The sequence below is a fragment of the Stomoxys calcitrans genome, chromosome 5 (genome assembly GCF_963082655.1).
Source record: "Stomoxys calcitrans chromosome 5, idStoCalc2.1, whole genome shotgun sequence".
Taxonomy (NCBI): Eukaryota; Metazoa; Arthropoda; class Insecta; order Diptera; family Muscidae; genus Stomoxys; species Stomoxys calcitrans.
Genome location: NC_081556.1, coordinates 35,855,889 through 35,877,653, shown reverse-complemented (window position 1 = coordinate 35,877,653; position 21,765 = coordinate 35,855,889). Strand labels below are relative to the sequence as shown.

At 38.5% G+C, this 21,765-nt stretch overlaps 1 protein-coding gene across 5 annotated transcripts in view; it reads right to left on the bottom strand.

Moving 5' to 3' along the window:
- The window catches only part of LOC106083451 (UNC93-like protein), a 362,273-nt gene that overhangs the window by 184,178 nt on the left and 156,330 nt on the right, over positions 1-21,765 (bottom strand). For 2 of the 5 annotated variants that reach the window (XM_059369266.1, XM_059369269.1), the window contains exon 1: positions 21,372-21,596. The exons of the other annotated variants lie outside the window; for them this stretch is intronic. The gene's annotated coding sequence lies outside the window, so the exon portion shown is untranslated. Of the gene's footprint in view, positions 1-21,371; positions 21,597-21,765 lie in introns of those variants that run through there. 5 annotated transcript variants of the gene reach the window in all.

Here is a 21,765-nt window from a genome sequence, read left to right as displayed (position 1 = left end):
TTAAGGTTCTGGGCCCATAAAAGGCGCATTTATTATCCGATGTCACCGAAATTTGGGACAGTAAGTTAGGTTAAGCCACTTGACATACTTCTGCAATATGACACACATCGGTCCAGATTTGGATATAGCTGCCATATAGACCGATCTCTCGGTTTTAGGTTTTGGGGCCATAAAAGGCGCATTTATTGTCCGATGTCGCTGAAATTTGGAACAGTGAGTTTAGCTAGGCTCTTCGACGTCCTACTTCAATTTGGCCTAGATCGGTCCAGATTCGAATATACCTGCCATATAGACCGATCTCTCGATTTAAGGTTTTGGGTCCATAAAATTCGCATTTATTGTCCGATTTCGCCGAAATTTGAGATAGTGTTTTGTGTTAGGCTCTTCAACATTTTTCTGCAACTTGGCCCAAATCGGTCCAGATTTGGATACAGCCGCCATGTAGACCGATATCTCGTTTTATATCTTGGCCCCATAAAAGGCGCATTTATAATCCGATTTCACTGAAATTTGGCACAGTGACTTATGTTAGGCTTTTCGACATACGTGTCGTATATGGGTCAGATCGGTTTATTTTTAGATATAGGTACTGTACTTATTAGAATTTGGTCCAAATCGGAACATATTTCGATGTAGCTGTTATGTGGCATATGGTATACATTTTTCACCAGATTTTGACGAAAGGTGGTTTACATATCCGAGGTGGTGGCCCGGTCGAACTTAACGCCTTTTTACTTGTTATTGTCTGCTTTAAAAGAAAACCCGAGCAAAAAACTTCGAAAATGCAATTTTTAAATTTGTCCATTATGTAAAACATTAACACCGGTAATCACAAAACTGAATGTAGATTTGAAATAGGTTTTTTTTTGACAGACAACTGTCAAATAAACCTATTTTAAGGCTCCATTTAGCTTTGTGAAAGCGGCCGTTAGAATACTTTATTCATGCTATGCTGAAATAAATGGGTTTTAAATTGTTGAATATAGCAGTGGTGATACATTAAAAAGAAACAACGTGATGCTGGTCACGGTTCATTAAAAAGTGAAATACCACCTGCTTCGTGACTGAATTAAATTGCAGCAAATGTAATTTAAACACAATAATATCCAATAAAATTCATATTGCATTCATCTCAATTTGCTTGATTTTATGGTGCACAGTAAAAACTGCACATCTGTTTTATATCTAGTGGAGTATATTTTTTTTCCTGATATGTGCCCAAGTGTTGACCACAAATGTGTTTTTTTTATTTTTAACCAGCTAAGCAAATTTTAATTGAATTTCGTGCTTTTAAAACATTTTAAATAGAGTTTGTGTATGCTGTGTGTATGCCATTATTTATGCGGTTGAATTTAAGAATTTTGGTTTTGTTGTGCTATTTAAATTTTAAGGTCGCTGTGTTTGTGTGACTTATCAATTGTATGAGTGAAGGAAACAATTATTGACATTTTATGTAAATTAATTAGTCCTAATGTCGGGTCATTAGATAGGCAAAGAATGACACGAGCATTTTGTGTTTACTTTTACATTAAAATTTATTGTCACAGTTCATGCGAAATAATTAATCAATGTCTTGAAATTTTTAAATTTTAAACGATACATCATCATATATGGAAGCAGATCCATCACCTAGACATAATCAATGAGATGCATATTTTAGACGAATATTTATAAAAACTTATTCATAACAAGTAAGGGACTGAGTTGACCAGAAATACTCAAAATCTACGTTCAAAGCGTAAATTGGACGATAGCATTATATGGACAATTTTTTTATGATTTTAGTTGGAAGAGATTTCCCGCCTTCGAAATCTAGAATTTATGTGGACAGTGTTTGCGCCCCTACCGTAGCGCAGAGGTTAGCATGTCCGCCTATGACACTGAACGCCTGAGACACCATATATCAAACCTGGAACTAGGAATGTTTTCGCCAGAAGAATTCGGATATTAATGGGTGTAAAAGAGTGTGCGATCCATAAAGCAACGCCTAAATTCTTCGCACTAGATACAATATCAATCCTCTGGCCATTAACGTAAATATCCAGTTGTCGCATGTTGAAATTCTTGTTTTTGTGAACAAGCTAACATTTGGACTTACTTGGATTTAACAACAAACCATTTGCAGCCGCCCAGTCGTAAACGTGATGTAGGTCCGCGTTAGATTTACTTAAGCAGTCGTCTACATTGTCCACAAAGCCGCTTTGCAAAAATCGGCACGTCATCAGCATACATCATTATCTGATCGGGTGCTAGTTGACGAGGCAAGTCGTTTGCATATAATGAAAAAAGAAGTGAACCTATAATAGAGCCTTGGGGAACTCTCTTAGGTACGAACAAGGATTTAGATAATTTATTCCCTGCGCATACACACTGCCGTCTAACGCTCAGATACGACATAATCAGACTCGTTGCTGTTGAAGTGAAGTTAAAAAAATCCGTAGTTACATGCAAAAATTCAGGTGGTCAACCGTGTCGAAAGCTTTGGAGTGATCCAAATGAATTAGAAAGCCAAATTTGTTCTCATCAACGTTATTTCTGATCGATTCAACAACTTCAACCAATACAGTAATGCAACTTTGATCAGAACGGAAGCCGCACTGTCTTTTTGACAACAGGGACTCTTGGTGAAGTTATACCGACATCTGTCCATGAAGAATTTTCTCGAAAAACCTTAGAGAGATAGCATAAAATTGATATCGGCTGATAATCAACGTTGGATTTGGGAATGGGGATAATCTTTACATGCTTCCAAATATAGGATACACACTGGAGCTCAAAATTGTATTAAACAGGTATGTAAAGTAAGGTAGGAGATATAGAAGTAACATTCGTACAAATCTCGGATCAACTCCGTCCAAGCCAATTGCATTTGACTTAACACGGACAAAACTCTCATAAACTTCCTAATGGCTAACACATCTAAACTCAAAAGGACTACGGGCATCAAAAACGAAAGATGGCCCATCATCATCACTGTAAAATTGGGTGTCCGTTTGTATATCGGGTATGCTTATAAAAGTCCTCTAGATCCCCATGGTTTCGAGTGTTTGACTTGGGTTTACCCACTCCAATGTCATATATCACCTTCCACTTACTCTTCGAGCCCACTGCGCAATCATACTCCATTTTAGCCGCATTAATAAAAACTGTTAACTTTCCTCCTGGCTTCACCGAATTCTTCTTTCAACTCTGGAGACTTGAAACGCTTCCATCTACTGGTTATTATTTTAGTCGTCGAGAAAAGCGTTTGCACAAAATTTGGCAAGATTGGTCATTAAATGCGCTTATGTGGCACTAGAAGTGGAAATCGGGAGATATACATAGCAGCTATGTATATCTTAATCTGAACAAATTTCTATGAAATCCACCAGTAATATCGATTGGCCAGAGAAAAATCATTTTATAACTTATTAGAACTTTATTGCAATATTATGTCCGTTAGTTCATGTTAATTTGTGTACAAACTACAGGTCGCAGTTTTTATCCGATTGTCTTCAGATTTTGGTATAGGCATGTTTTTCGGTCTAGAGACGAAACCTATTGAAATTGGAAAAAATCGGTTCAGACTTCGTTCGTCCGATTTGCAGTAATCTTATATATAAAATCAATTTGTGCTTGTTTGTTTGTATATTTGTGTGTTCCTTATAGACTCAGAAACGGCTGAACCGATTTTCTTGAAATTTTCACAGAGGGTGCATAATGATCCCGTGGTGAAAAATGGGTACTACATTTTTTTGATATCTGAAGGGGGGCGGGACCCTCCCCCTTACCATAATTTTCGGAAAAGCCAGATCTCGGAGATGGGTGGTGCGATTTTAAGCCAAATTTTCTGTGCTCTCAAATTGTACCCTAAAAATAAAAATTTGGTATCTAAAATTTCGGATGGGGTACCTAGGGGAGCTGCCCCACTCTAAACCTTCCAAACATATACTTAGACCAATCACGATAATATGGTACTCAAATGAAAGGTATTCAGGATAAGAAAACGTATCTGATATCGAATTATCGGACCAAGTGCTAGGGGGACCACCCCAAGCCCCAAAACACCCCTAAATCGGATATATTTACCGACCATGGCAATATGGGACCCAAATGAAAGGTATTTGCGAGTAAAATACGAATCTGATATCCAAATTTGGGACAAAGTTTTCTGGGGGTCATCCCCATTCCCAAAAACACCCCTTAGACAGGACTTTTTTACTGACGATGGCTATATGGGGCTTAAATAAAAGGTATTTGAGTGTAGAATACGAATCTGATATCCAGATATGATGCCAAGTATTTGGGGGGCCGCCTCTCACCAACAACATCCCCCAAAGGGACAAATTTACGACCATAGCAATATGGGATTCAAATGAAAGTTCTATGGGAGAGTAAAGCACGAATTTGATATCAATATTCGGGAAAAGTGTCTATGGGACCACGCCACCCCCACAACACCACCCAAATAGTAAATATTTTCTGACTGTTGCAATATGAGGCTCAAATAAGAGGGGTTTTTAAAGTGGAGCACGAAATCCGATATATATATTTTCTAGGCCAACTCACTAATTGGCCGCCCATTCCCCAAAACACCCCCCCAAGCCGGTCATGTTTGCCGACTATGGAAATATGGGGCTCAAATTAAAGGTATGTAGGGGTAGACCACGTATCTGATATCAATGTTAGGGACCAACTGTCTAGGGGGACGCTCCACCACCATAACAACCCCCAAATAGGACGTATTTGCTCACCAAGACAGCTTGGGTCTTAAAGAGAGTGGAACTAAATATTCATAGTTTTTAGAGCCAATACCCCAAACCAGACATATTTGCTGACTTTTGCAATAAGGAGTTTAAATGAGATTAGAAAACGAATTTGATATTCAATTTTGAGGGCAATGGATATATGGGGTTCAAATAAATGATATATAGATATATGAGAATAGAACACGTTGCTGATATATTTTCCGAGCTTGGTGTATGGGGGACCACCCCTATCCCCAAAAACCCCCCTAAATCGGGCATATTTACCGACCATGTCCAATGTGGAGCTTTAATGGAAGGTATTGGGGGGTAGAGCAAGAATTGATACCCATTTTCGGGACCAATTTTCTGGGGGTCTACCCCTTTCCCAAAATACTCCACAAAAAGCAATTTTTTACTAACCATCGCAATATGGGGCTCAAATAAAGGTATTTGAGAGTAGAATACGAATTTAAATATCCAAATGTAGGACCATGTATTTAGGGCATCACCCCTTTCCCAAAACACCCCCCAAAGGGAAAACTTTTTTCGACCATGCCAATATGTGGCTCAAATGAAAGGTATTTGAGATTAGAAAACAAATTTGATAACCTATTTTGGGCCCATGTGTTTGGGGAACGCCTTATCCTGTAAATTTCTCTTGAGCTTATGGGGTTTAAATAAATGGTATTTGAGAGAAGAGGATGATGCTGATATTTTTTCAGGACCACCTCTGCTCCGAAAAACACCACTAAATCAGACATCATGAAATGAAGTATTTTAAGAATGGAGTACACCTTACATCCAAACTTTTTTTTTACTCTCGACATTACTGGTGGAATTTCATAGAAATTGGTTCAGATTTAGATGTAGCTATCGTATTTCATATAGTCGGCGTTGACAAATTTTTTTCACACTTTGTGACTCTGTAATTGCATTCTTTCTTCTGTCAGTTATCAGCTGTTACTTTTAGCTTGCTTTAGAAAAAAAGTGTAAAAAAAGTATATTTGATTAAATTTCATTCTAATTTTTATTAAAAATGCATTTACTTTCTTTTGAAAAATCCGTAATTACTTTTTGGGCAACCCAATATAACGCAAAAAAAGGACATATATAAATATATTAATCAACAAATAAAAAATTGTGAACTTATTTGCAACATACCGCTGTTTTGGACCACTATGTGTCACATTAAATAATTATCGAAATTTAGTTATGTGTAGTTGAAAAACAATGCTCGTCCAACTCAACTGTTCACTGAATTAAATTTGTAAACAAATTAACAGCCATTTCAAAGGACATACGGAGTTGGCTTTTATGTAATTCTCTAAATAATTGGTAATTTTGACAATCATTCATTTGTTGTGTAATGGATTATCTGCAAATGTAATGTAATTCGTACAGCTTTCGGTTTACTATTTGTTTTTTCTGTTGCAAGATCAATCACTACAAATAACGAATATAAAAATTTACAATGAATAATTCATTTAAAACAACATAAAAGTAGTAAAAATGCATACAAATTGTTGTCGGATTCATTTGAACATGGTTGGGAAATGAATTGTTTGTATTTTATTTCATAGATGTGGGAAAATGTTTAATAAAACGAATTTTGAAACTTGTGGGAAATAAATCATATTCAAAAGAACCAAGTAATTAATTTTTTTCGCAATACCATTTAAAATTATTTTAGTCTGCCATCTAAAATGAATTAATTTAACACAATACGGATTTAGATATTCAAAAATACAAATAATTCAAATACCATTTAAAACGTTAACCTTGTTAACACTTCATGTTCCTACTACGCTAGCAATACTTTGGTGATAGACCATGCAACATAAAAAATCAACTCATGTAAATCTATACAGGTGGTATAAAACTATTGGCTGCTTCAGAACAAGTTATAAACATTTGGTCACTAAAACCATGATTTCTTACCCTTAACCAAATACACGGGCAAAACGTGATAACATAACTTTTATAACATATACAAAAACCAGTAAAGAAAGACAAAAGTCGGCCGGTGCCGACTTTATTATAGCCTACACCTATCCTATAAGTACAAAGTGGGAGCTATGTCTAATTCTGAACCAATTTTGATGGACCTCGGCGGATGTTTTCAGATGGGTCATTAAACAATCCGTATCAAATTTCGAGCAAATATGTTCAAACTGTAATAACTACGGTTGACAAATGACAACATTATTGCAAATTATCCAAAATCTGACGAACATATACATATATTAGAGCTATAATAGTTTACCGTTGTAATAGATTACCGAATTTTCTTAGATATAAAGCTTTGCTGACTTTTTTAGCACTACCTACTCAGATAATTATTATGATTTATGTGGAACATATCCATACACAATCAAAAATTCAGCTTTTATAGACGTGTCTGAGATTGGCGAAAACGTAGTACTTGAAAACTTAAGGTCACTGAAGATAACTTTTTATCCCGGTCCAGATGTAATTCCATCGAACATTTTAAAGCATTGCGCTCTCGAACTTTCGTATCCTCTTTGTAAACTTTTCAACAGTTCATTAAAGCATGGATATCTGCCGGAATTGTGGAAGCAATCTTATATAAGACCATTATTTAAATCCGGAAATCGCAATGAGGTATCTAATTACAGGGGCATTTCAATTTTGAATGCTATTCCGAAGCTATTAGAGAAAATTCTGACTGACACTATTTCACATCAAGTCTCTTCTATATTGTCTCCCTACCAACATGGGTTCCGGAAATTGAAATCGACGATAACAAATATTTTAGAATTTACTTGTTTAGTCAACGATGGCTTTAGGGAACGCTACCAAACGGATACTATATATACCGATTTTAGTAAAGCATTTGATAAAGTCAACCACAACCTTTTGTTAAGAAAAATAGATCTTATTGGTTTCAGTCCATCTTTACTAAAGTGGATCAGATCATATCTGACTAGACGTACTCAGGGAGTTAAATTTGGTACTGGAGTTTCCAAACCAATTGTTGTCTCTTCAGGTGTTCCACAGGGTAGTCACCTTGGCCCTGTGCTGTTTTTTTTTTTTTTTTTTTTTTGTTCATAAACGATCTCCCTTTTGCTTTAAATCACTCGAATATTTTGATGTATGCAGATGATGTAAAGATCTTCAGATCAACGAGAGACTCTGATGAACAGTGTTATCTTCAGTATGGCCTTGATACTCTTTACGAATGGTGCAACTTAATATTTCCAAATGCAAACACATATCGTTTTCAAGAATAACCTCTCTTAAAACTAGCTACTTTTTGGGTTCCAATCAACTTGAAGTAGTCTATAGCTTTAAGGACATTGGATTTCTTCTAGATCAACGCTTAAACTTCCGTCAACACATCTCAATGGTTGTAAACAACGCTCATAGTGCTCTTGGCTTTAAGTGGCAGTCTCCCATCAGACTCACTTAATCGTTTTCGTCCATTGTGATACCACAAGAACAGAAGAAGAAAGATGACTATCCAGATCCAATAACTTGCGAATGTTCACATCCGCTAAATCAGACAGGCTCTCAAAGAAATGAGAACCTAAAGTGGATCTTCTTCTGACTGTTAGTGCGGGACACACACAAAGAAGGTGTTCTGTAGTCTCTTCTTCCTCGATATCCTCACAGTTTCTGTAAAAGTCGTTGCTGGCTACCTTCAGTCTGTCAGAATATTTTCCGATTAGACAGTGACCTGTCATGACGGACACAATGACTGAGACATCTGTACTAGCCAATGGCAGCAAAGCGATAGACCTCTTCAAGTCTAGATTGGGCCACATAGTTTTGGAATGTTCACGGCCCCCACTTTGTGACCATCTATCATTCGTTGTCCTTTGGACCTGGTCCTAAAAACTTAGCTTACAAGTTGCTAGTGGAATACGCACAGATTCGAGTGTCCCTGGAATGTCTAGGGTACTTACCAGTCTCGTAAGCAGTCTCGCAAGCTCGTCCGCTATACAACTTCCTGGGATATCTCTGTGGCCCGGCACCCAGAACAGGTGAATTTTGAACTGTTCAGCCATCTCGATGAGAGATCTGCGACAGTCAAGGCGGTTTTGCTTTCAGAAACACGTTCTCCAGGGATTTAATGGCTGCCTGGTTGTCTGGGAAGATATTTGTGCCAATCTTCGTTTCCACATTATATCTTAGCCATTCCACCACTTCCTTAATTGCACGAACTTCGCAACGATATTCGCCAGTTCTAGATCTTTAGAGTACACCCCAAAGCCCACCTGATCGTCCAGTTTGGAACCATCCGTATAGAAGTCTATGTAACTTCTGTTACCAGGGATATCGTAGTTCCAATCGGTTCTATCAGGAATAGTAGTAATTTTTTTCAAAAAGCGGCTCAGGTAGAGTGTAATCCACACAGCCTGGAACATCGGATATTGTATCAAGGATAACACAGTGTTTGTAGCCGCCACATAACCAATGAGAAAGCTCCCTTAACCTCACGGCTGTGGTCGCTGCAATTGGGGTAGCCACAATGTCCAGAGCCATAAGATGTAGCATTAAATTCAGTTCATCAGATGGTGTCGTCCTCAGTGCGGCAGTGATGCAGAAACCAGCCATCCTTTGGATCCGGTTAAGTATTGAGCAGTAAGTGGACTTTCGAAGCGAGGTCCACCAGACCACAACACAATATAGCATTATAGGTCTGACTGACAACTGCAGTATATACCTAATGCATGACAGGCGGTGTAAACCCCCAACTTTTGCCAATGGCTCTCCTGCATGTCTCTCTTGTATAGTGCAAAGGTTGCCTTTCTTACCCTTTCTGAAATGTAAAATTTGAAGTCCACTTTCCTGTCCAGCAAAAAACCCAAGAATTTCGCACTTTCTGTAAATGACACATTCTCTCCTCCCAAGGAGACAGATTCCACTGTTGGCAACTTGTATCTCCTGCTGAATAGAACTTCTTCTGACGTGCACGGATTTATACCTAGACCACTTTCAGTAGCCCACTTTGATGTCGCACGTAGAGATTACTGAAGCATATCTCTTAGAGTGCTGGGAAACTTTCCCCTAACCGCAATTACCACGTCATCAGCATACGCGACCACTTTTACACCTTATTCTTCCCAGGGATAAAAATATATTGTTAATGGAAATATTCCAAAGCAGAGGAGACACCTCCTTAAGGTGTTCCTCTGCTGACCCATCTGTTTAGATCCACAGATCCCCAGCCTGCCATAATGCATCTTTTAATAAGAAGGTTTAGTAATAAACTTTCTTACGGTAGAGTTGATGCCTAGAAACTCCAAATCTTTCATGATTGACGTCGGTTTACATTATTGAAGCACCTTCAATGTCAAGAAATGCTACCATTGTATATTTCTTGACAGCTAGAGAACCCTCTATGTAGCCGACTAGGTCGTGAAGGGCTGTTTCAGTGGATTTGCCTTTACTATATGCATGCGGCTGCCGCGACAGGCGATCCTCCTTGAGGGGTTCCTCTGCTGACCCATCTTTTTAGATCCACATAACCCAAGCCTGCCGTAATGCATCTTTTAGTAACTAAGTTATTAATAAACTTTCTTACGGTAGAGTTGATGCCTAGAAACTCCAACTCCTCCATGATTGACGTCGGTTTTACATTATTGAAAGCACCTTCAATGTCAAGAAATGCTACCATTGTATATTCCTTGACAGCGAGAAAATCTTCTATGTAGCCGACTAGGTCGTGAAGGGCTGTTTTATAGTGGATTTGCCTTTACTATATGCATGCGGCTGCCGCGACAAGCGATCTCCAGGGATCTTTGCCCTAAGATATGTTTCTATCAACCTCTCAAGAGTCTTCAGCATAAAGGATGACACACTAATAGGACGAAAATCTTTCTTTCCTACCACTCCAAGTAGGGTTTCCTGCTTTCGGAATGAAAAAGACCTTCGTATCCCTCTATCCCACGGGTAAATATGACAGGCTGATACAAGCATAGTATATCTCCCTTAGCTAATGAATCTGTCTATCAGACACAGCTTGTAATTCAACCGGTGATACATTATCAGGGCACGGCGACTTAAAGGAGTCGGAACTTCTTATCGCCCAAAGCATTTTCGGCTCAGACACAATTTCCCTTATAACCTCCGACAAATGCATACCAGTGACAATCTCTTCTGGCGTCACGTTGTCCGTTGGAGAATTTCCGTGTAAATGTATATCAACGAGTAGTTCTAGTGTTTCCTCACTAACGATTGTCCATACATTCTCTGATTTCTGAATATACCTTACCGTAAAGGTCTCGAGGACAGAGTCTTCCTTAGCCTCAAGGCCTCAGATGTATTCTCCACGGAGATGCAGAATTCTACCCAGGACTTGTTTTGAGCCTTTCTCAGCTCGCTCATATATTTTCTTAGCTCATCCTTATAGGCTTTGGCTCTTCTGAAGAGTTTTCTGCAGTCCTTCCTTAGACTAACCAGCTCTGCAGTTCACTATGGGGGTCGCTGTTTGTGCCTTGGCTTGGCACTAGGACATGCTGATACAAGCGAGTCATTCAGGGCCTTTCGTGATCCGATTGACCACTATGTCTATATCCTCCGTAGTTTCACTTCCTTTTCTGGTCTAAAAAGGATAGACGTGAAGAATTTGAGCCGAAGAGACCACTTCTGCAATATTTTCTCCAAGGCTAAAACTAATATAACGATGATCAGAGAAGCTGTGGTCATCTAGCACTTACCAGTCGCATATTCTTTCGCTTATAACTTACGATACAAAGATAATGTCTAGTACCCATATATCTAAATCTGAACCTATTTCGAGCCAACTCAGATATTGTGGCAGTCGTCGACGAAAGCGTTGTGCAAAATTTTGGCAAGATTGGTGAATAAACGCGCTTGCAGTAAGAGTTTTTAGTGAAATACCATGGTACGAAAATAGTACATCGCTTGTTTAACAGTTTTACAATATAAGTGCCTTTATCTGAATATGATCATATATGATCATATGATCTTTATTGGTCAACGAATTTAAGTTTGGATGTAAATTCTTAAATACTTTATTTCAGCCCGATATTCTCATGATATCTGATAGGGGTGTTTTCAGGGTGAGGTGGTCCCCCGGACACTTGGCCCTGAAAAAATATCAGCATCGTGCTCTTCTTTCAAATACCATTTATTTAAACCCCATATTGCCATTGGTAAGAGGAGTGTACACGATGAGGTGTCCCCCGAATACATGGCCCCAAAATATGTTATCAAATTCGTTTTCTAATCTCAAATATCTTTCATTTGAGCCACATACCGGCATGGTCGAAATATTTTTACCCATTGAGGGGTGTTTTGGGGAAGGGATGATGTCCTTAATACATGGTCCTTCATTTGGATACCAAATTCGTATTGTACTCCCAAATACCTTTATCTGAGCCCATATTGCGATGCTCAGTAAAAAATTGCTGCTTCTGGGGTATTTTGGGAAAGGGGTAGGCCGCCAGAAAATTGGTCCCGAAAGTGGGTATCAGTTCTTGCTCTACCCGCAAATACCTTTCATTTAAGCCCTACATTTTTCCATAGTCGGCAAACATTACCGGGGAGGTGTATTGGGGTATGGGCGGCCACTCAGTGACTTGGATTTGAAAATATAAATCAGATACGTGTTCTACTCTAAAATACCTCTTATTTGAGCCTCAAATTGTAATGGTCAGAAAATACTTCTTATTTGGGTGGTGTTATGGGGATGGGATGGCCCCATAGACACTTTTCCCGAATATTGATATCACATTCGTGCTTTGCTTCCAAAGACCTTTCATTTAAACCCCATATTGCTATTGTCGTAAATTTGTCGTCTTTGGTGGATGCCCTCGGGGATGGGCGGCCCCCTAAATACTTGGTGCCACATCTGGATATCAGATTCGTATTCTACATTCAGATACCTTTAATTTAAGTCCCATATTGTCATGGCCAGTAAATAAGTCTGGTTTTGGGGGTTTTTGGGGAAGGCGTGGGCCCCCAGAAACTTGGTCCACAAGTTTCAGATTCATATTTTACTCGCAAATACCTTTCATTTGAGTCCCATATTGGCATGGTCGGTAAATATATCCGATTTAGGGGTGTTTTAGGGATTGGGGTTGTCCCCCAAACACTTAGTACGATGATTGGATATCAGATACGTTTTCTAATCTTAAATACCTTTCATTTGAATCCCATATTGCCGTGATTAGTGTGTATATATATATTTGGTAGGTTTTGGGTTGGGGCGAACCCCCCCCCCCCCCAGTGATCTCATCCGGAATTTGGATACCAAACTTTTGTTTGTAGGTTACTATAAGAGAGCACAAAAAATTTCCCTTAATTCGCACCACCCATCTCCGAGATCTGGCGTTTCTGAAATTTAGGTTAAGGGGGAGGGTCCGCCACCCTTTAGATATCAAAAAATGTAGTACCCTATTTTTACCACGGGATTATTATGCACCATCTGCGAAAATTTCAAGAAAATCGGTTCAGCCATTTATGAGTCTATAAGGAACACACAAACAAACAAACAAGCCCAAATGGATTTTTATATATAAGAAAGATATATTTATGGGAGCTATATCCTAATCTGACCTGATTTTTATACCCTCCACCATAAGATGGGGGGTATACTAATTTCATCATTCTGTTTGTAACTACTCGAAATATTCGTCTGAGACCCCATAAAGTATATATATTCTTGATCGTCGTGACATTTTATGTCGATCTAGCCATGTCCGTCCGTCTGTCCGTCCGTCCGTCCGTCCGTCCGACTGTCTGTCGAAAGCACGCTAACTTCCGAAGGAGTAAAGCTTGCCGCTTGAAATTTTGCACAAATACTTCTTATTAGTGTAGGTCGGTTGGTATTGTAAATGGGCCATATCGGTCCATGTTTTGATATAGCTGCCATATAAACCGATCTTGGGTCTTGACTTCTTGAGCCTCTAGAGTGCGCAATTCTTATCCGATTGGAATGAAATTTTGCACGACGTGTTTCGTTATTATATCCAACAACTGCACCAAGTATAGTTCAAATCGGTCCATAACCTGATATAGCTGCCATATAAACCGATCTTGGGTCTTGACGTCTTGAGCCTCTAGCGTGCGCAATTCTTATCCGATCAGAATGAAATTTTGCACGACGTGTTTTGTTATTATATCCAACAACTGTGCCAAGTATGGTTCAAATCGGTTTTTAACCTGATATAGCTGCCATATAAACCGATCTTGGGTCTTGACTTCTTGAGCCTCTAGAGGGCGCAATTCTTATCCGAATGGAATGGAATTTCGCACGACGTGTTTTGTTATGATACCCAACAACTGTGCCAAGTATGGCTTAAATCGGTCCATAACCTGATATAGCTGCCATACAACCCGATCTTGGGTCTTGACTTCTTGAGCCTCTAGAGGGCACAATTCTTATCCGATTTGAATGAATTTTTGCACGAAGTATTTCGTTATAATATCCAACAACTGTGCCAAGTATGGTTGAAATCGGTCCATAACCTGATATAGCTGTCATATAAACTGATCTGGGGATTTGACTTCTTGAGCTTTCAGAGGGCACAATTTCTATCCGATTTGGCTGAAATTTTGCATGACGTATTTTATTTTTACTTTCAACAACAGTGTCAAATAAGGTTCAAATCGGTTCATAACCTGATATAGCTGCCATATAAACCGATCTGGGATCTTGACTTCTTGACCCCTAGAGGTCGCAATTATTTTCCGATATGCCTGAAATTTTGTACGACGGATCCTCTCATGACCATCAACAAACGTGTTTATTATGGTCTGAATCGGTCTATAGCCCGATACAGATCCCATATAAATCCTTCTCTCTATTTTACTTCGTGAGCCCCAATGGGCCCAATTCTTATACGAATTGGCTGAAATTTTACACAGGTCTCCAACATATAATTTAATTGTGGTCCGAACCGGACCATATCTTGATATCGTTTTAATAGCAGGCAACTCTTTTCTTATATCCTTTTTTGCCTAAGAAGAGATGCCGGAAAAGAACTCGACAAATGCGATCCATGGTGGAGGGTATATAAGATTCGGCCCGGCCGAACTTAGCACGCTTTTACTTGTTATTTATTCATCAGTAATGCCGAGAGCCATATGAAAATCCTTCCTTCCAAATTTCGAGAGAATCGGTTAATACATGAGCTTTTTTTTTTTGCACATTTCTCAAAATCGAACGAACATGTATATGGGAGCTATATCTAAATCTAAATCGATTTTGAGCAAACTTCTCAAATATTGTGGTAGTCGTCGAGGAAAGCGTTGTGAGAAATTTTGGTAAGATTGGTCAATAAATGCGATAGATTTGACTCTAGAAGTTAAAATCGGGGATATATATGAATGAGAGCTATATGTAAATCTGAACCGATATAAATTCACCAGTAATATCGATAGTCATAAGAAAATCCACCGTAGGAGGCCACCTTAGCACAGAGGTATCATGTCCGCCTATGACGCTGAACGCCTGGGTTCGAATCCTGGCGAGACCATCAGAAAAAAAATTTCAGCGGTTTTCCCTTCCTAATGCTGGCAACATTTGTAAGGTACTATGCCATGTAAAACTTCTCTCGAGAGAGGTGTTGCATTGCGGAACGCCATTCGGACTCGGCTATAAAAAGGAGGCCCCTTATCATTGAGCTTAAACTTGAATCGGACTGCATTCATTGATATGTGAGAAGTTTGCCTCTGTTCCTTAGTGGAATGTTCATGGGCAAAATTTGCATTTGGATAAGAAAATCCTTACTGCCAAGTATTACTGCATATCGGATGAACATATATATGGAAGCTATTTCCAAATCTGCACCATTTTTTTCCAATTTCAATTAGCTTTGTCTCTAGGTCGAAAAACATGCCCATACCAAATTTGAAGACGATCGGATGAAAATTGCGACCTGTAGTTTGTACACAAATTACCATGGACAAACGGACGGACAGACAGACAGACAGATGGACAGACGGACATAGCTAAATCGAATCAGAAAGTGATTCTGGATCGATCGGTACACTTATCAATGGGTCTATCTCTCTTCCCCCTGGGCGTTACAAACAAATGCTTTAAGTTATAATATTCTGTACCACAGTAGTGGTAATTGGAAAGTTTTGCATTTTTACAAATAAAATGTAATTTCAATTTTGTAATTTGCTAACTTGTCACAAGCACATTAGCTTCGTGTTTGACATCAACAAATTCAAAAGAGGTGTTGCAAACTAGTTTTAAAAGTGTTAGAGAGTAGCAATTGAAACTTGCTTAGATTGGCCATATTTCAAACCTGTTTAAATTCATAGTCAACAAACTTTATATTTATAAACAAAAAAACAACAACAAAAAAAAAAAAAGATTTCCCATTAAGGAAAAGTAGTATTTTTATTAATTTATGTTTCCGAATGGAGGAAGGTCAATGTGAATGGCAATATTTCGTTGCAAATTTAAGTGCTTGGAAATAAATAACGTTTTCATACACACCACCGAAGGATTGGGGTATATTCATTTGGTCATTCCATTTGCAATATATCGAAATGTATATTTCCGACCCTATAAAGTATATATATTCTTGATCAGAATAAAAATCTAAGGCGATTTAGACATGTCTGTGCGTCTGCCCGTCCGTCTGTCAGTCCGTCCGTCAGTTTGTTGAAATCACGCTACAGTCTTTGAAAATAGAGATATTGAGCTGAAACTTTGCACAGATTCTTTTTATACCCTCCACCATAGGCTGGGGGTATACCAATTTCGTCATTCTGTTTGTAACTCCTTGAAATATTCGTCTTAGACCCCATAAAATAAATATTGGGTTGCCCAAAAAGTAATTGCGGATTTTTCATATAGTCGGCGTTGACAAATTTTTTCACAGCTTGTGACTCTGTAATTGCATTCTTTCTTCTGTCAGTTATCAGCTGTTACTTTTAGCTTGCTTTAGAAAAAAAGTGCAAAAAAAGTATATTTGATTAAAGTTCATTCTAAGTTTTATTAAAAATGCATTTACTTTCTTTAAAAAAATCCGCAATTACTTTTTGGGCAACCCAATATATTCTTGATCGTCATGACATTTTAAGTCGATCTAGCCATGTCCGTCCGTCTGTCCGTCCGTCCGTGCTCTCTATCAAAAGCACTCTAACTTTCGAAGGAGTAAAGCAAACCGCTTGAAATTTGGCATAAATACTTCTTATTAGTGTAGGTCGGTTGGGATTGTAAATGGGCTATATCGGTCCACGTTTTGATACAGCTGCCATATAAACCGATCTGGAATCTTGACTTGAACCACTAGAGGGTGCGATTATCATCCGATTTGGCTGAAATTTTGCATGGATGTTTGGTTATGACTTTCAGCTGATGTGCTAAGTATGGTTCAAATCGTTCGATACCCGGGTATAGCTGCCGTATAAACCGATCTGTGTTTTTGACTTCTTCAGCCTCTGCAGGGAGCAATTCCTATCCGATTTGGTTGAAATTTTGTACAATGGTTTCTCTTATGACCTTTAACATACGTTTCGAATATGGTATAAATCGGTTTATAGCCTAATACAGCTCCCCTATAAACCGATCTCCTTATTTTACTTCTTCAGCCCCTAGATTTGGCTGAAATTTTACACAATGACTTCTACTATGGTCTCCAATATTCAATTCAACTATGGTCCGAAATGAATCATAGCTTGATATTGTTCCAATAACATAGCAATTCTTTTCGCTTATCCTTTGTTTGCCTAAAAAGAGATACTGTGGAAAGAGCTCGACAAATGCGATCCATGGTGGAGGGTATATAAAATTCGGCCCGGCCGATCTTAGCACTCTTTTTCTTGTTTTCCGCCGATTTAGGGTCTTAGGCCCATAAAAGCCACATTTATAATCTAATTTTGCTGAAATTTGGGACAGTGCGTTATGTTAAGCCCTTCGACATCTTTCTTTAATTTGGCTCAGATCGCTCCAGATTTGGATATAGCTGCCATATAGACCGAGCCGCTAATTTGGGGTCTTAGGCCCATAAAAGGAGCTTTTATTGTCCGATGTCGCCGAAATGTGGGACAATGAGTTGTGTTAAACCCTTCGACATTCTTCTTCAATTTGGCCAAGATCGGTACAGATTTGAATATAGCTGCCATATAGGCCGATCTCTCGATTTAAGGTTTGGGCCTATAAAAGGCTCATTTTTTGTCCGATGTTGCCGAAATTTGGGACAGAGAGTTGTGTTAGCCCCTTCGATATCCTTCTTCAATTTGGCACAGATCTGTACAGATTTGAATATATCTCCCATATAGGCCGAACTCTCGATTTAAGGTTTTGGGCCAATAAAGGGCTCATTTTTTGTCCGATGTCGACAAAATTTGGGAGAGTGAGTTATAGCTGCCATATAGGCCGATCTCTCGATTTTAGGTTTGGGCCTATAAAAGGCTCATTTTTTGTCCGATGTTGCCGAAATTTGGGACAGTGAGTTGTGTTAGGCCCTCGACATCCTTCTTCAATTTGGCCCAGATCGGTACAGATTTGAATATAGCTGCCATATAGGCCGATCTCTCGATTTAAGGTTTTGGGTACATAAAAAGCGCATTTATTGTCCGATGTCGGCGAAATTTGGGACAGCCAGTTGTGTTAGGCCCTTCGACAGTCTTCTTCTATTTTTCTCAGATCGGTCCAGATTCGGATACAGCTGCCATATAGACCGATATCTCGATTTGGAGTCTTGGCCCCATAGAAGGCGCATTTATTACCCGATTTAACTGAAATTTGATGCAGTGACTTATGTTAGGCTTTTCGACATACGTGTCGTACATGGTTCAGATCGGTTTATTTTTAGATATAGCTACTAAAAAGACCAATATTTTGTTATACACAATTGAACAATGACTTGTACTTATTAGTATTTGGTCCAAATCGGAACAATTTCGATAAAGCTGCTATGGGGCTTAAGGTATGCATTTTTCACCGGATTTTGACGAACCGATTTCCATAAAATTCACCAGCAATGTCGAGAGTCGTAAAAAAAATACTTCCTGCCAAATTTCGAGAGAATCGGTTGACTAATGACCATTTTACTGCAAATCGGACGAACATATATATGGGGGATATATCTAAATCTGAACCGATTTCAAGCAAACTTCTAAGATATTGTGGTAGTATTCGAGGAAGGTGTTGAACAAAGTTTTGGGAAGATTAGTCAATAAAAGCGCTTGCAATGGCTCTAGGAGTGGAAATCGGGCTATATATATATATTGGAGCTATATCTAAATCTGAACCGATTTCTATGAAATTCACCAGTAATGTCGAGAGCCATAAGAAAATCCGTCCAACAAAACTTCGAGAGAATCGGTTAACAAATTACGTTTTTAATACATTATTACTGCAAATCGGACGAACATATATATGGGAGCTTTATCCAAATCTGATTCGATTTTATCCAATTTCAATAGGTTTCGTCTCTAGGCCGAAAAACATTTCTGTACCAAATTTGAAGACGATCGGATGAAAATTGCGACCTGTAATTTGTACACAAATTAACATGGACAGACGGACAGACAGACGGACGGACGGACAGACAGACAGACGGACATAGCTAAATAAAATCAGAAAGTGATTCTGTATCGATCGGTATACTTATCTATGGGTCTATCTCTTTTCCTTTTTGGGTGTTACAAACTAATTCACTAAGTTATAATGCCCTGTACCACAGTAGGGGTGTAAGGTAAAACAAGTAAAAGCGTGCTAAGTTCGGCCGGGCCGAATCTTATATACCCTCCACCATGGATCGCATTTGTCGATTTCTATGCGCGGTATCTCTTATTAGCCCCTCTTATTTCGCCTTGTAGGGGCTCAAGAAGCAAAATTGGAAGATAGGTTTATATGGAAGCTGTATCAAGCTATTGATCGATTCAGACCATATTAGACACGTATATTGTGGGTCATGAGAGAAGAAGTTGTACATAATTTCTGCTAAATCGAATGACAATTGCGCCCTCTAGAGGCTTATGAAGTCAAGATCCCAGATGGGTTTATATGGCAGCTATATCAGGATATGTATCGATTTGCGCCATACTTAGCACAGTTATTGGAAGTCATAACAAAACACCTCATACCCAATGTCAGCCAAATCGGATGAGAATTGCTCCCTCTATTGGCTCAAGAAGTTAAGATTCATTGTCGGTTTATATGACAACTATATCAGATTATGAACAGATTTGAATCATACTCAACACAGTTATTGGAAGTGATACCAAAACACTACGTGCAAAATTTCAGTCAAATCGGACAAGAAGTGCGCCCTCTAGAGGCTCAAGAAGTCAAGACAAAAGATCGGTTTATATGGCAGCTATATAAAAACATGGACCGATTAAAACCATATTAAGCGTAGTTGTTGGAAGTGCTACCAACACACTACGTGCAAAGTTTTAGTCAAATCGGATAGGACTTGCGCCCTCTAGACGATCAAGAAGTCAAAACCCAAGATCGGTTTATATGGCAGCTATATACAAATATAGACCGATTTGAAACATACTTAGCGCAGTTATGGGAAGTGATACCAAAACACTACGTGCACAATTTCAGTCAAATAGGACAAGAAGTGCGCCCTCTAGAGGCTCAAGAAGTCAAGACCCAATATCGGTTTATATGGCAGCTATATCAAAACATAAACCGATTTGAACCATAATTAGCGCAGTTGTTGTAAGTGATACCAAAACACTACGTACAAAATTTCAGTCAAATCGGACAAGAAGTGCGCCCTCTAGAGGCTCAAGAAGTCAAGACCCAAGATGGCAGCTATATCAGGTTATGGACCTATTTTAATCATACTTAACACAGTTGTTGGAAGTGATACCAAAACACTACGTGCAAAATTTCAGTGAAATCGGACGAGAAGTGCGCCCTCTAGAGGCTCAAGAAGTCAAGGCGCAAGATCGGTTTATATGGCAGCTATATCAAAACATGGACCGATTTGGCCCATTTAAAATCCCTACTGGCCTACACTAATAAAAAATATTTGTGCAAAATTTCAAGCGGTTAGTTTAACTCCTTCGAACTTCAACAGACGGACGGACATGGCTAGATCGACTTAAAATGACTTGACGATCAAGAATTTATATACTTTATGGAGTCTCAGACGCATATTTCGAGGTGTTACAAACAGAAAGATGAAATTAGTATACCCCCCATCCTATGGTGGAGGGTATAATAAAGTGCTCATTTGTTAACCGATTCTCTCAAAATTTGGCAGCAAGGATTTTCTTATGTCTTTTAATATAACTGATGAATTTCATAGAAATCGTTATTTGTCAGATTTGCACTTCTAGGGTCATTGCAAGCGCATTATTGACCATTATTGCCAAAATTGTGCACAACACTTTCCTCGATGCATATTTGCTCGCAATTTGATATGGATTGTTTAAAAACCCATCTAAAAACATCCGCCGAAGTCCATCAAAATTGGTTCAGAATTAGATTTAGCTCCCACTTTGAACCCAGAGGGTAGGTGTAGGGTATTATAAAGTCGGCACCGCCTGACTTTTGTCTTTGCTTACTGGTTTTGTATTAGATTTCGTCAAAATGTAGTTAAAATATAAATCTATTGGGGTGGGTATCTAGAATTCAGCCCTGCCAAACCTATAGCGTTTTGAGTTTTTCATAAAAAAAATTTAATTTGGATGACAAGTCTCCATAAAAGGCCTCGCTATACCTACTTTTCTTTATAACCAGAAATTTTGTTTACATTTTATTACACTCTGGCAAATCTAATTTACTTATTTTCTCATTTTCGAACGAAATATGTTAAAATGCCATTAGTTGCAATTTGTAATTTTTTTGATTATTTCATTTATTTCACATGGCCCAATCAATTTATATGTGGCCGAGAATTTGATTGCAACTGATTTTAATTTATATTTAAATACTTGTACATATTGCCATACTTGTACATATTTGCATTACATTAAACACTTCACTTGTTGTTCACACACTCTTTGTTATTTTATTATATGGGATGGTCTCTTTTAAATTGGATATGATATTTTGTTTGGGAAAAAATAATAACATTGATAGTAAAAACTGCAATAAAAGCTCTCATATCACCAAAAC